Here is a 16,918-nt window from a genome sequence, read left to right on the forward strand (position 1 = left end):
TGACAGATCTGTCCATGTCAAGTTTCTATGTCTACAGTAGTTTGTCTAGGCTCTCTCTTCCCTCTTATTATTCTACCTTTTTATTCCTGCTGCTGCTATATGGCACTGCTTAAATTACTAAGCCTTAATAACCCAGTGGAGCAGGTCCTCACAACCTGCTTTTATACACAATTATGCCTCCCTTTTTCATCTTCCATTTAAACTGTGGTAACAGTTTTTTATCTTCCATTTAAACTGTGGTAACAGTTTTTTTTGAAAAAGTGCTTGTTGGTATATTAAATGGAATTCTGTTTTAAACTGAAATGGATTCTATTGCATCTCAGTGCATTGCCTGAGAAGAAGTGACGTCTTTGCTACACCAAGTCTCCATCTATGACAGATCTCTGCATTTATTTAAGCACTTCTCCATAATGGTCTTACCCCCCTTTAGATTTATTTTAATGAGAAATGATGTACTTCTTCAGTTTTTCCTGCTTTTTCTTAGTGTATGGGAATATGGCTGGCTTTTATATAATAAACTTATTTCCCACAAAATTGCAGAATATATACTAATTTTAATTTTTTTAACTCTCTTGGGGTTCCTATGATTATAATCTTATTATTTGTTGATAATATTTATGTCTTTTTCTTATCTAACTGCACTGGATAGGTCTTCCAGACCATATTAGAAATAAGTCAATTCATCAAGAAAGTAAAAAGACAGCCTGCACAATGGGAGACAATATTTGGAAACGACATATCAGATAAAGGTCTAGTATCCAGAATTTATAAAGAGATTGTTCAACTCAACAACAAAAAATCAGCCAATCCAATTACAAAATGGGAAAAAGACTTGAACAGACACTTCTCAGAAGAGGAAATACAAATGGCCGAAAGGCACATGAAGAGATGCTCGACTTCCCTGGCCATTAGAAAAATACAAATCAAAACCACAATGAGATATCATCTCACACCCACCAGAATGGCCATTATCAACAAAACAGAAAATAACAAGTGTTGGAGAGGATGCGGAGAAAGAGGCACACTTATCCACTGTTGGTGGGAATGTCAGATGGTACAACCACTGTGGAAGGCAGTTTGGCGGTTCCTCAAAAAGCTGAATATAGAATTGCCATATGACCCGGCAATACCATTGTTTGGTATCTACTCAAAGGACATAAGGGCAAAGACACAAACGGACATTTGCACTCCAATGGTTATAGCAGCGTTATTTACAATTGCAAAGAGATGGAAACAGCCAAAATGTCCATCAACAGATGAGCAGCTAAACAAACTGTGGTATATACGTACAATGGAATATTATGCAGCTTTAAGACAGAATAAAGTTATGAAGTATGTAACAACATGGATGGACCTTGAGGACATTATGCTGAGTGAGATTAGCCAAAAACAAAAGGACAAATACTGCATGGTCTCACTGATATGAACTGACATTAGTGAATAAACTTGGAATATTTCATTGGTAACAGAGACCACCGTGAGATAGAAATAGGGTAAGATATTGGGTAATTGGAGCTGAAGGGATACAGATTGTGCAACAGGACTGAATATAAAAACTCAGAAATGGACAGCATAATACTACCTAACTGTAATACAATTATGTTAAAACACTGAATGAAGCTGCATGTGAGAATGATAGAGGGAGGAGGGCTGGGGGGCATAAATGAAGTCAGAAAGAAAGATAGATGCCAAAGATTGAGACGGTATAATCTAGGAATGCCCAGAGTGTATAATGATAGTGACTAAATGTACAAATTTTAAAAATGTTTTTGCATGAGGAAGAACAAAGGAATGTCATTACTGCAGGGTGCTGAAAATAGATGGTAATTAATATTTTAAAATCTCACCTTATGTATGAGACTAAAGCAAAAAACGTTTATTTGGCACAAATTTAAAAAAAAAAGAAATAAGTCAAGATAGCTCTAATACTTTTCATTTTATTATTTCAGTGGGAATTAGTTTAATGTTTTAATAGTAAATATAATATTTGTTTTAGATTTTTGACAGATGCCCTTTTATCATGTTAAGAACACTTCTATTTACGGTTTACTAAGAGTATTTTTTTCATGAATGATATTTATTTTTCATTTAAATAATCTCTATATAATCCTTTTACTTCATCTACTGAAATGATTATTTTTTTCCTTTAATCTATTACGTGGTGATTTACACGAATAAAATATGAATGGATTCTAGTCACTCACCACTTTTTCCTTGCTTTCAGAGCCCCAATTTAATTTAGACCATCATTTTGCCAAGAAAATTACTCACTTTTCCAGTTTGCTAGGCCACAAGGGTGGCCATTTAAAAGAATTCGTTATAATGAGATTTAAGTCAACTGTTTGTTGTGGTGGACAATCAGGACAGTCTCTTAAAGATATTGCTCTTCTGATAGAAAGGGTACAGAACAGCTGATGTGCCTGCTGGGACCCCTGCTTTTACACCATCATGCAGGCTTCCAAGCCAACATGATACTAGAGTGACAGCACTCAATCTTGTGAATACCAGGAAAGGGCCAAATCAGTTGCATTGATATGAGCTTCTGTGGTATCACTGAATTAGTGAATAAAACCAGCAACCATCAACCTCTAGATGCCTTAAATAGAAAAGTGATTCTCAATTCATCTGATGTGCTGAAGTAGGCTTTCTGTTATTTGCATGTGAAATAAATTAAAGAAATACACAAATGCAAATAAACCAAATACAAGAAATTTATTTAAGACAGAGATCTGGACACACAAGTGAAGAGAATACAAGGTTGTTGCAATCACACAGTCAGACCATAAAAGCTATATAATCATCTTAATCACATCTGTGCATGCCCTTTATCATTTAAGGTTCCAAGAATTACAATGTGGACATCATTACTCAGTTGACCACATGCAACATCAAGTTATAGACAGGTACTTTTCCTTTATTGGTATCAGTGGGAAATGCAGGAGGCAGGCAAAACAAAAAATCTTTTGGGGTTCTGCGGTTGACATGTTTTGTCTTAATTGTTCCCAATTTCTTGGTGGTTCATAGATCATGGTTCTTAAGTTGATTTTTAAAAATATCTTATCCAGCATGTTTATTTTCTTTTAGTGGTAGAATTAGTTCAGGTAACTTGTCTACCCTACTGCCAGAAATGATAGCTTACCAAAAATTACTTAACCAATTTCATAATAGCAGAAATCTGTTATATTTCCCATTAACTGCTTATTCTCTGTAAACCACTGGAGTGAATTAAAATATGATAAGAGCTTTTTTCATGCTGTCATGCTGTCTCAGTATCTCTGACCCTGACAAGAGTAACATAAGGGACTTTACACTGTCATGAGGCCTCAAATCACTAGTTTCCTCGGTGACCATCTCTGACACCTGCTTATATAAAATAAACAACTTTTCTCTCTCTCTTCCTAGCATTCTGCCTGGGTTTGTACCCTGACAAAGTCCAAGACAAAATCCCCACTCCATACTCCTGCTTGATCAAGGCTACATCTCCATCCATATAATATTATAAAGGCATTGTCCCCGGGTCCACTATACATTTTGCTTCCCACATGCTCGATTGAGCTTATGCTTGACATATTTCTCCATGTGATCCTGTGAGGCCTGCTGCTCCTCTCTGTTCTAGGACCTGCAAATACTAATAAGTTTTGCTTTCATAAATCTTTGGTGTCATTCATCCTTGCTGAACCTAACTATTTATACAAAGATCCTTGTAACACAACCATCTTCTTTTTTTTTCTAGGCTCATAATATGTCTTCAAAAAACAGTTTCCAGTGTTTTGTAATTTTCAATTACTTTTAGATGTGAAAAATTTATGTAGTTTATATCACTTTGAGGGTTAGAATCATGGGTAAGTTTTGCTCCAAATTGAATTGACTTCTGAAACATGAATGGGAATAGGTGGACTCAGAGTGACAGTCCATGCCAGGAAGAGACAGCACAGTGGCACGTAGCCCTGGTTAGCTCTAGGGGCAAGGAAGAAAAGGCAGGAAAGGAAAGACAGGAAGTGGGGCCAGGCAAACTCCTTAAGGGTGTTGTATGTCTTCATGAGAAGTCTGCAATTAATATGTTATGTTATTGACAATGCAGAAAATGATGGAAGGGTTTTCCCAGGGACTTGCACGTACAGATTAGTAGGTTAAAAAGTAAAACCTGATAGCAGTGTCTGTGTGTGTGTGCATGCATGTGCATGTACATGGGCATATGCACATACACACACATACACACATACACACACACCTTGGTGTGCCAGAGCTGTGGGATTGGAGCCTGGAATCAGGGAAAGCAGTTGTTCAACTTTGCATCAATCCTAAGTCAGCATTATGAAGGCATGTATTAAAGAAAGATCAGAAGGGATCTAAATATATGTAAGATCTTTTTCAGAAAAGAGCAGTAACTGTATATGGTGGAAATTGAATGTGATCAATAAGGAAGAGGGAGAATTCAAAAGAATCTCCTGGGATTCTTGATTGAGTAGATGGTAGATAACTGGTAGTTGGTCATACAGTGGCGAAGATCAATCCTTACAGAATGCATGAGAGCTAAGGTCTGGTAAAATAGTTCGATAAATATTTACTGATTGTCAGTTATTCATCATTCCTAAAAACTGATGTTTTTCATTCACAGAAGATGAAGCAAACATGTGCATATACAATGTCTTTCATATGTATGAAATAATATTTCACCAAGACTGTTGGATGGCTGTATTAGTTAGGGCAAGTTGACACATGTCCCTGACCATGACAATGGCTCTTCTCCTTTTCTGCTGAACACCAGAAAAATGAAAATGGGCTTTCATTATAGCTCTGAACATAATACCGAATTCTTATACAGTGCTGTAGTAGTTAGGTTCAGCTGTCAGGTTGGCCAGGTGATGGTTCCCAGTTGTTCTGTTGCTGTGGACTTAAAGCATCAGCATGTGAATTTTGTCTATGACTGATACATCTGCAGTAGGCTAAGGGTAGTGCCCTCTGCAATGAGTGAGGCTTAACAGAGAGAGGTCAGAAGATAGTTCAGGAGCTCAGAGCCAGAAGTTTGGAGATGCAGAAAGAATCATCCCAGGGAAAGCCATTTGAACCCAGAAGCCAGGAGGGACGCCCAGCGGACATCCACTGTGTGCCTTCCCATGTGACAAAGAAAGCCAGCCAATGCCAGCTGCCTTTCCTCTGAAGAACTGTAAATTTGCAGCTAAATAAATCCCCTTTATAAAAGCCAGTTAATTCCTGGTTTATTACTTTTGGCAGACTTAGCAAGATAAAACAAGTGCTATGAACATTTTGGAATATTTTTGTCTGAGGTGTTACAGAATTGCATAAACTTCGGGTAAACTCACTGATGTACTTTTATTAATTTGAAGGAAATTCACCAAAGAGCCATCACTTGTGAATAGTTTGGTTTAGGTGATATTTAAATTTCTGCTATATTTTACCCATATTTTTCAAATGTTTTATAACTGTGAACACTTTTAGATTTAGAACAAAGGCCAGTGTAATTTTTAAAAATCTTCATTTCTTTAGTGGACTAAATCTTTTTCATCCTAAATTTTCATTCTAGCCATTTGAGTCTATGAGCTTGAAATAATTTCAAATGTGTCATATCTGTCCAGCTTTTCTGTGTAATATAATGTTACATTCCTTTAGGCTACATTCAAGACACAATGCTTCTCCTTTTGAATCTGCCTCTGTATATCTTGACACAGGCTTTTTATTATAAACTTTATTTTATGATTTAAAACAATAGTTTTAAGAAATTGCTTCAGAATTGGCATTATTTGGTTGACACTGCTATTTATTCTATAATGCTTTTGTCAGGTTTCCATGCATTCTCTCATGAAGCTATGCTGAAGACTCCCTTCAAAAATTTTCACATATTTTTTCTCACAAAATAACTAGAGTCTTGTGATTCACTGGTAGAATGCTCACCTTTCATGTGGGAAACCCAGGTTTAATTCCTGGACCATGCACCCCCCCCCCAAAAAAAAAGTTAGAGTCTTAAATTTCTTTAAACAACCTGTTAATCCCCACTTATGAAAAATGCCTAATGCTGTCCTGGGAGACCACCATCTGTCAACATCTGATCTCAGATTACTCCTACTGAGAAATAGATGGTGGCATGCTGCTGTCCAGGAGTGTACATAACTTCTTCCTCTCACTAACCCCTGAACCAAATGGAGAAGACTGGACTTTGCCCAGCCATCCACTAAACCTCTTTAATTTTCTTTGCTTAATGAAGAAATGGCCAGTTAAAAGCCACTCAGTGTAAACTTACAGCTGGAGGCATAGAGCCAAAAACAACCCTTATATCCCACCTACTGTACAAGTAATGTTAAAGGTGTTCTGTCTCAGGACTTTTTTGAAGCCAGTTCTGCTGGAGTTGGGAGCTACACACTCTCCTTCATCAAGAACCCACTGTGAGTTGGGTTATAAAGTCATTGGGTAGCTGCTGCCGGCAATTAACACACAACGTGCTGACCGTTCTTGGCAAACCTGAACTGACAGCCTGATGCCAGAAAGGCAAGATCCGTCTTGATAAGAGTGTGGCCATCTGTTGGCACTGCCCATCTTTCCTGCAAGGCTCAGAGCTCGCACTTAGAGGATGCCTGAGTGAATGCCAAGGATGGTATTTCAATTTTTAATTGTGAAGAGAAGTTTTCTGTAGCCTAAGGTTTTGCTCCTCCCCAGTTACCACAAGATAAAAAATATCTAGCTTTAATGAATTAAAAACCAACTAAAGGAAAAACTTCTTCCTGCTTTATATTAGTAAAAAAAAAAATTATTAGGCTCAATCAATCCATTAGGATTTGTCTGGCAGTGACAGTGGAAGTCAAGGTAATAAACGTCTAGTCCAATATCTCTTGAATATTACTGGCTTTATCCCAGATTTATCCCAGATCAGAGTTTATCAGGTTTAGCAAATAAAAATATAAGATGTCCAGGTGAATTTGAATTTCAGGTGAACAACAAGTGTTTGGAGAAAGGGGAGAATAATTATACTACAAATTATTTGCTGCTTATCTAAAATTCAAATTTAATTAGGTTTTCTGTGTTTTACCTATAATCTCAACCTGGACTAATCATCTGTGGTTTGTCTAATGATCCTTTGTACCCTCCTCTCCTCCTGTCTTATTATACTTACAAGCTATTTGGGATTTTTTTTTTTATTTTACACATACGTACATAAAAATCCTTACATATATTAGACTATTTACATATTTTTATACGTACATAGGCATTCATTTTTACATATAAAGCTTATTGATTTATTTCATATGTATACACTATGTGGCCAACATATGGATCAAACACAGAATATCTCCATTTTCCATGACTTTCTGTCCTTCCTGGTCTGCACCCACTGTCCCTGCACCAACCTAACTGCCATCCCATCTCCAAAGTTAGTATTGCCTTTCTTCTTTTGAATTTCATACGGAAGGAATCTGACACCACGTACTCTTCTGTATCTGGTTCCTTTCATGCAACAGAGCATTTATGATATTTTGCCACCCAATTGTGTGCAAAAATATTTTGTTCTTTTCTTTATTTATTTACATGCATATACCACAATGTATCGGTGCATTAACCTGTTGATAAGCATTTGTATTGTTTCCAGTTTTCTGCTATTATGAATATAGCAGTTATGAACAATTGAATGCATGCCTTTTTGGATGTGTCTGTGTATATATTAAACACATTTAATGAATAAAGTATCAAATTTTTATGGGAAAATCCTTACAATTGAATATCTTATAGTTTCATTTCAGAGAAAATTGTAGGTTCGTTATTCTTTATAGAAATGTAAATGAATCATCTTTGGAAGTGGAGTGGAGGGGATCAGTTAGCGCTCTCTGTAGCCTTTCTCCAAAAATTCAGATATTTGGTTCAGAGAATGAATTTAAAAATAAACTGAAATATTGTACTTTGTATTACTTTAAAATTTTGACAGCAGAACTCAAAGCACTAGAGATTTAAAATTAAGCATCCCACCTGTCATGCCCCAACACACCCAGCACTTGAGACTATTGGTCTTTTGTATTGAGTAATTTGAGAAAGAAAACACTAGAACAGTAGCCAAGATTAGTCAGGGAGTTTGATCTCATATTTTGACCTAGCAGCATTTTCCAGTTTTCCAGGCTATCCTTGCCACTCCCCTTGTGCCACTGCCACTATTGCCACTGTCCCTGACACTGTCCATAATAAATCTCCTCCGTAATGATCTAGTTCTGTATGGTAATAATTCCCTCCTACTCTCAAGTCAACAATCACTAGTAGTTTCCTCATGTTAACAATGCAATTTACTACAAATTAAAAAAGAAGCTTTTCTTCAATCATACTGAGGCAAATGAATTCTTGTCTTTCATATTTCTTTGTTCATATTTTATATTTCCTATATACTTTGTTCCAGTGACATTTCTCAAAAGAACAGTTGGTTTTTCTTTAGTTCTCAAAATAGGTAATTATAATTATAGGAGCAACTATTACCATAACCCTCATGCTGTCAGATACTGATCCCACTGCATATCATGTAATTCTCATAACTTAGAAGTGGCTTGTTATTGTTGTTATCATTATTTTTTTTATATTTTTAAATACCAAAAAATACCAAACAAATGCAAACATTTGTAACTTGATCATTCCATTCTACATACATAATCAGTAATTAACAATATCATCACATAGTTGCGTATTCGTCATCATGATTATTTCTTGGAACATTTGCATCTATTCAGAAAAAGAAATAAGGAGAATACAGGAAAAAAATTTATACATACAATACTCCCCACACCTCCCCCTCGCCGATCACCAGCATTTCACTCTAAATTTATTTTAACATTTGTTCCCCCTATTATTCATCTTTATTCCATATGTTTTAATCATCTGTTGATAAGGTAGATAAAAAGAGCATCAGACACAAGGTTTTCACAATCACTCAGCCACATTGTGAAAGCTATATCATTATACAATCATCTTCAAGAAACATGGCTACTGGAACACAGCTTCACATTTTCTGGTAGGTCCCTCCAGCCTCTCCACTGTTATTATTATTATTAATTCACACTTTTCTGATAAAAATACCAAGGCAAGAGCAGTTAATTTGTCTTAGTTAATTTGCCTAAGGTCACTCCATTAGTAAGTGCTAGACTCAGGTTTATGAACACAGGTGTTTAGCCTGAGATTTTCTGTTTTTTAGCATTAAGTTTGATCTGGGCATTATTATTATATAACAACAATGATAACAGAGTCATCAGAGGAGGGGAAGGAGGAAGAGAGGGACAGGAGAAAGGAAGAAGAGGGGAAGAAGATAGAGGAAATGGATGAAGAAGGAGAAGAAAGGTGAGGCAGTATATATATAGTAAAATATAGTCAAGTATTTTATTATAAAGACATACTTTGTTGCTACAACCCATACATCAGAAATGAGGGTTCATTTTCTTCAGTCACTGCAGGTATAGTGAGTGAATCAATTTCTCCTCAGTCCTATATCTCGTTCCTAAGATGTTAACTAAATTGACAATTCTAATAATATATGTGAATAATGAATATCTGTTTCTACTGAGTTTGCTGAAATGACCAACTATTTCTCTCCAATCAGTCTAATATTAATTGTACTGACAAGGCTTTTGTCATCCTTGACTCTTAATGTACATTTTAATGCATTTTTTTTAAAGATAAGAGATTTTCCAAGAAAGCTTATGATTCATGCAGTTTCCTAGAGGGCACAACGAAGCCCCAGAACACTGCACTGGAGAGCGTGAACAAACCCAGTCAGCAGTGCTCGCTAATGTCGGGAAATTATTCAGTGTGTGAAAGCTAAAAATGGACACATACTTACACATGCAAAAATGAACTAAAAAGAAAAGGGTAGGAAAATGTTTTTACACTCATTTTACTATATATTTGAAGGTTTCCATGGCAAAAAACACCACTTCAATTTTCTTCTCCTGATTTATTTACATTTCCTATCTCTTCCAATGGTCTTATTTATGATTTATTTCAGCATCACAAGGTTTCATCGGTCTGCATCCCAGATAGTGCTGCTGTATATCTCCAGTTAAGATTGACTCACCTGCCCCAGCTTCTGGACCAGTGGACTCAGGCAGAATCACAAATGCAGGTTTTCTTGAGGTGACAAGCTCAGCAGGGTCCATATTTCTGCTTTATTATTCCATTATTCAGGGGATGATAAGAAATTATCTGAAAACACAAAAAAATACATTTTTAACTTTCCCACAAACAGAATATTGACATTTGCAATATACAAAAATGTTTCATGACATGATGGCATGGCATAATGCTTAACACACTTTCACAATTTCATTCTGGCTCCCATAGTTTTGGTTTTATTCTGATGTTGGTTGGGTAACAATGGTCTAAGGAAGGTAACCCCCCCCCCAAACACATTGTGATTAAACCCGCAGTGTTAATCCCACCCACCTCTGCCAATGATGGTGAACATGATTCTGCTAAATGAGACATAAAAGTCTTCCAATGACCTCTGGAAAAGATTCCCTCTTCTGATAAAAGTCAAAAAATGCCCAAGTTGAAATACATCTTTCTTCATGCCTCTAGAGGTAGTTCTTTGAGGATATAGTACTTAGCTATGCACCAGACATTTTGCAACCATGAGGAGCAGCCAAGGGTAATATGCCTATAGTTAAAGTCAGTCTAAGATGAGGCAAACAGAAGGAGAAAAAGTAGAGGAAAAAGTTTTTGTTCTTCACGGAAATCAAATCGGCTCTAGTAGTGTTTGTAAAGGGGGAGTTTTGAGGCAGCAGAACGGGTTTAAATACAAAAAGCAGAGTATGATGTACCCAGCATATAGATATTGTTTTCTTAATACTATTCTTCATTTAAAAAGTAGCAGAGCTTCTTGGAGATGTGGCTAATTCCACAAGTAGTCATAGGGAAAATACAAGTTGAACCTTTGGCATAGGGAAAATACAAGTTGAACCTTTGGCCAGAAAGTGTTCTCAAAAATCAAATGTATTGGGTCATGTCAAAGACACCAACCAACTTGTAAACACTCCCAGTACCCAAAGCTGAAACAACCTGAGATGTTGGAGAAGCCATAAAACATCACCAACATGGCTGCTGTGACTGATGCAAGGCAACACAAAATGGCTGACCTTAGATCTGCCCTCCACCCTAGCAACAACGGTGACCAATCCCAGAAATCTGCCCTCTGCCCTAGCAACAACGGTGACCAATCCCAGCCCGACACGCGTCCCTGTGTGCTCCCAGCCTATATAAGCCTGTGCACTTCCTCAATAAAGCAGATGCCTTCCACTCACCCCTGAGGGTTGTCTCCTGAGTCGTGTGCTGTGTGCTCTGTGTCTGTGTGTCTGACTCAGTACGGCCACTTACCCCCAGCCATCAGCTAACCAACCATCAGCTACCCAACAAGTGACGCCCAACGTGGGGCCAACCCCCCCTCCGGCGATTCTCCATGATAGTCGCCCCCTTCGGTGGTTCTCAGTGACAGCCACCCCTGTCTCGGTAAATGGCCCCCTCAGCGGTTTCTCTGTAAACCTCCCCCTCTAAATTCCCCCTATCATGGGCAACACTCCCTCCTCTGATTTTGTGCCTCAAGCTCGAGCCATCCACGCCTTATTGGCCACGAGGCGGGTTAAAATCCCCAAAAAAATCTTGCACAAGTACTGCAAAGTCCTTAAGTGATCCAACCCTTGGCTCGAAACTGCCTCAATATGGGACCCGGATACTCGTTTCAAACTCCTTCAGCGCGTTCGTGCCACTGAGGAACACGAGGGAAAAACCTTTCCTCTAGGTCTCGTTCCTACCCTCCTAGCGATACATGCATGCCTCATGGGAGCCCCTTCTGAGGTGCTTTCACTTTAACTTGCCACGCCAACTTCATCCTCTCCACTCCCCACCTCCATGCCCGATCCTCCGTCCGCTTCTGAGCCTGAGCCTCCCCCGCCTCCATAGCATTGTTACATCCTCTAGAACAAAAAAACCCCTAGCCTGAAAGCCTGTTGCATCAATTCCTGCCAAATCGTTTGTTTAAGATTCATTGCAGAAGCGGCTAAAAGAAGATCAAGCCCTGGAGAAGTTTATCGTGAGCTGCCGTCAACAGCCCCCTGTGCACCCTTCCCCCATGCTCTCCCCCTAGCTGCTGTGTACCCCTGAGTCACAGGGAAGCCCTCGGGCTCCTTGATGCCCCCATCCCTCTCCTGAACACCGGTGGTTTCTAGCCTACCCCTTCCCGCATGCACTCCCGTTGTCTGGGCTTTGGCTTTGTCATAAAGTTGCATCGCCTGCATCTCCACGGTCTCCATTACAGCCAATCTAAGCTGCATACCTCAGTCCTCCTGGGTGATGAACAGATCAGCAGGCAGCCAGTGACGGGTAAGACCTCCTGGGGAGGCAACCTAAGACAGGCGCTGCTGCCCCTCGCTTCTGGTGGCTTAGCTGGTAGCCAAAGACAGGTAAGACCTCTGGAGGAGGCAACCTAAGACAGGCACAGTTACCCGGAAAGCTAAAAAACAAAAAAGGAGGAATTGTTGGACAAGCCATAAAATATTGCCAACATGGCTACCCTGGCTGATGCAAGGCAACACAAAATGGCTGACCTTAAATCTGCCCTCTGCCCTAGCAACAACAGTGACCAATCCCAGAAATCTGCCCTCCGCCCTAGCAACAACGGTGACCAATCCCAGAAATCTGCCCTCCACCCTAGCAACAATGGTGACCAATCCCAGAAATCTGTCCTCTGCCCTAGCAACAACGGTGACCAATCCCAGCCTGACACGTGTCCCTGCGTGCTCCCAGCCTATATAAGCTTGTGCACTTCCTCAATAAAGCAGATGCCTTTCACTCACCCCTGAGGGTTGTCTCCTGAGTCATGTGCTGTGTGCTCTGTGTCTGTGTGACTGATTCAGTACCGCCACTTACCCTCAGCCATCAGCTAACCAGCCATCAGCTACCCAACACTGAGAGACAAAATAATAATGTGGCTCGTGATTGAATATACCTGAATTCATAATGATATAAATACATGAATGAATGATTGAATACATAAATAAATGATGGGGGTGAGACTTTCAAATAACATTATTAGATAATTTCTTCTTCTGGAGATGGATTTAAATTATGTCCCTTGGTTGTGGGCTAGATTTAGGGATACTTGCAAAGAATAGATTATGGAAGGGTCAAATAGTAACTTTATAATGGAGAAAACTGATAAGCACTGCCTTAACAAAATGATCAAAGTTAGCATCACCAGGGATAAGTCATGTTGATACCATATGCCCCCTGACTTGATGTGATGAGGCAGGCATTTTACCTCTGTGACATTTTTGCAAAAACTCATAACCTCAATCTAGTTTGAGAAGGCTTCAGACAATTTCAAATTCAGGGAATACTACAAAATACTCTGTAAAACTGACAAACAAGGAAAAACTGATAAAGTGCTACATACCTGAAGATATAAAGGAGAATGATAAATATATAACATGATCTCCTAAACTAGACCCTGTAACATAAAAAAGGACATTAGTGGAATAACTGGAGAAGCCCAAATAAAGTCCTGAGTTCAGACAATAGTGGTATTTTGATGAAGTGGTTTATTGATGATGCTTCCTCAGTTTTGACAAATATATCATGGAAACATATGATGGCGCTAATAACAGGAAGTTGAAACAGGGTGAGGGGTATAAGGGAGCTATCTTTGTAATTTCTCTGTAAATTTTAAACAATTCCAAAAAAATGTACTAATAAAAAGCAAAGTGAATCATGGCTTGCAACTATAGAAGACAGAATTAAGGAAGGGAATACTAAGAGATTTTGGTTTAGCATGATGCTGGAGTATGATATCATGACACAACTGAAAGAGAGTGGTTCTCGGATTCTAAGAATACCCAGACCATGACTTCTGCTCTTCCTTGGCAGACTACACCAAAAATCCAAATTTTCAAAAGTGAAGACTGTGTCCACAAAGCCAGACCACCTTTGACTTTACCTGTACGTCTAATTAACATTATCTTTATTATTCTTGAAAGACTCAGTATGGAGGTATGTTAAACAACTTTAATTTTAACTTAAACAACAATTTTACTTGAGAATAATGATTGCAATGGCATTATCAAAAAATGAAGATATTTGCAAAACTGAGAGGATCTCTTTATTATACTCTTACACCATTTCTACCATTTATTCATTCTAGACAGGGAAGGCACAGAGTAATAACTGTTTCTGTTACTTAAGTTGGTTGCCATGGTTACTCTGCAGCTGTGATGTAACAAAGAAAATTAAGACTTTTTATGAAGAGGCAGAAATAGCTTAGCTTTGCAAAAATGTCATTGAGAATTTCAAAGGAAAGGAATGAGTATGTTTGTCTTAGAAATTTTAGAACATATATAAAGGGACAAAAATATGTGCCCTTAAGAAATAGAATTTCATCTCTACAATGAGAATACTTCACAATCATTATGGTAATCATTCTTTTGCATTCAGTGGGTGAGTCGATTTGCATAAGACGACAGCATGTATGTGTACAGAAAGGATAGGATGGAAGCAGCAGATGTATGAGACATGAAAAACAAAAAAGGTTTACACAGATGTTGCACCTGAGGTTGTTGAGCCTATCAAATCCATCAATATTTGCCAGTGTATAGGCAGTCCACCTCAGGACCCCAAAAATGTGGTATTTGGAGCCAGTATTCTTGCTCCCCAGGACTCTTAGGTAAGCTGGCTTAGGAAATGCAGGTAACCAACAACACCGGAAAAGATCAAGTTTTAATAAAACCTTTTATTTACCCTCCTCAAACTTCAATGAAAAGCCTTTTGACATGTGATATACTGGTGTGTTAATCACAGTAAGCTACTGAATACTAGATGCCAAATGTCAGGACCTTAATATGCAAAATATACTCTTCTGCTTAAACTGGGAACTTGATTCTCTTTATCCTCAGTTCCTTGAGATGGCTGATATCATAAGTTGACTATGAAGAAAAATATTACAAATATAGCTATTTATTTAATTAGTGAAAAGGGTAATATCCGTCTAATACAGCTTGACTGGAGGTCAGTTTGGGGTCTCTACCATAAGACAAGTGGATTTCAGGGACTGACTTAATACTGATCTCTAGACGTCAATTCCTACTAATAAAGGGTAATATAATGTAGTGGAAGACTTTGTGTTTGTTCTGATCTTTTAAACTACTGAAGAGTTAATATGTAACAACTGAATAAATAACTCTACACTCTCCATTTTAGCAGCACAGATGACCCCTGATGGAGAAAAGGATTAACCACATGCAGAATCAAAGGTGAAAAAGGGCCGTTTTCATTCTAAGAATCAAAACTATAAAGCAGTTCAATTCCCCGAGTCTGCCCATGCAAAAAACAAAGAAAAACAACAACAGAAAAAACTATTAAGCTGTTTTCTACCTGGATCCTTTACTAATTTACATATAGTTGTTGAATATATAAAACATCACATTTGACTAATTTTTATTCTTCACCTTGGAGGAAAACAATCCATTCTGTGAAATACAGTAATAATAAATAATGAGTAGGGCTTGAAATAGCACATTATTGGGAATTTCTAGCTTTCAATTCTTTTTTCTTTTGGTGAAATAGATTTTCTGATCCCACTGCTATAAATCGAGGTTGTACTACCTTCCAGAATTTTCTTTGGAGTTTTCATGTGTCACCATTTATTTTCAGGGTATTTTTGTGTTGGGGGGGAGGTCCCTATAATTAAACTGAAAACTATGCTTTATACAGTCTAGTTTTCTCAGTCCTGTGCAAAGTATCTGCATTTAGAAAATAGTCAAGTTTATGACATAAAGTGAAGGAGCTTAGATGAGCTCATATAAATTGTTTCAGAGTCTGTGTGAGCTGTTCATTAATTTGGGGACCTAACTGTTCAAGCAACAGTGTTTTTTTCTTGATTTAGAAATCTTCCGAGATGATGTTGATACACCTGATATTATACGCTGGTCTTTAGAAATGTCTTCACCTCTTTCTCAAATGTTGTTATTTGACGACCTGCACTCAGATCCTGGAAAGTTTGACCTCTGACTTCTTATTTCCGTGAATAAACATCATAATGGCAATTTCCTCTTTCAAATTTAAGCCCTCTCAGAATTTTAATCCAGTTAGTCCTTCCCCTGCAGTGTGTAATCAATACTCAGCACTTATTCTGTCTTTCTCATTATAAAACTTACTAGCTTTGTGACCTTTCCTTACAAGCTTTATCTCTAGGACAAAGGATGAGAAGAACCTCTTGTTTACTGCTCAATTAATTAGCATTTCCTCCTGGGTTTTGACTAATTTCAGTTAATGATTAATATTAAGCCACTTGGCTTTAAATAATACAAAATGTGCCAAAGCTAGAAATAAGGTAGAGGGGCCTAAATTTTTATATTTGGGGGGGAATTGAATTGAGCAAATATGCAATTGGGAGGGGGATATAATTATATTGTTGGGGAAAGTATTTAAAATGGAATTTTTATGTTGCATATGGCCAAGATAATTTTGTATTTTATTCCCACATGCAAGATGTTTCCTTCTCAATTAACCCCCCCCCCTTTTTTTTTGTGATGGGGAGAGGACTTTTTAACACTATACTATTGTCTGCGTAAACGTCTTTTGCAATGGGTAGTAACTGAAATTTCTTATCTAAAAAAGTCTGTTTTCCTTTGCTACCATAAATGGATGCAGTCTTCAGTGATGTCAGGGTGAAGCAAAACAAGAGATTACCCTTTGCAGAGTCTCCATATCTGGGAAATGAGCTTTTCCTAGTTATGTCTCTTCTACAGTTACAATGCCCTCCAAATGCCACATACCTTCTCCAGTTTTATCATTTAGTAGGGGAAAAAACTGAATCAAGAGTATTGACTGTATATTAAAGGCCCAAGGGAAATCTGAGAACTCTCTTTATATCTTCTAGAAAAAGAGTATTTTT

General features: G+C 37.9%; 1 long non-coding RNA gene across 4 annotated transcripts in view; it reads right to left on the reverse strand.

Annotated features, from left to right (window-relative positions):
- Positions 1-12,570, reverse strand: part of LOC143648503 (uncharacterized) — a 173,849-nt gene extending 161,279 nt beyond the window's left edge. For all 4 annotated transcript variants that reach the window (XR_013158574.1, XR_013158573.1, XR_013158572.1 and 1 more), the window contains exons 1-2: positions 12,308-12,570; positions 10,055-10,182 (exon numbers count right to left, since the gene is read on the reverse strand). This is a non-coding gene — a long non-coding RNA (uncharacterized LOC143648503). The remainder of the gene's footprint in view (positions 1-10,054; positions 10,183-12,307) is intronic.
- Positions 12,571-16,918: the final 4,348 nt, after the last annotated feature.

The sequence above is a fragment of the Tamandua tetradactyla genome, chromosome 10 (genome assembly GCF_023851605.1).
Source record: "Tamandua tetradactyla isolate mTamTet1 chromosome 10, mTamTet1.pri, whole genome shotgun sequence".
Lineage (NCBI taxonomy): Eukaryota > Metazoa > Chordata > Mammalia > Pilosa > Myrmecophagidae > Tamandua > Tamandua tetradactyla.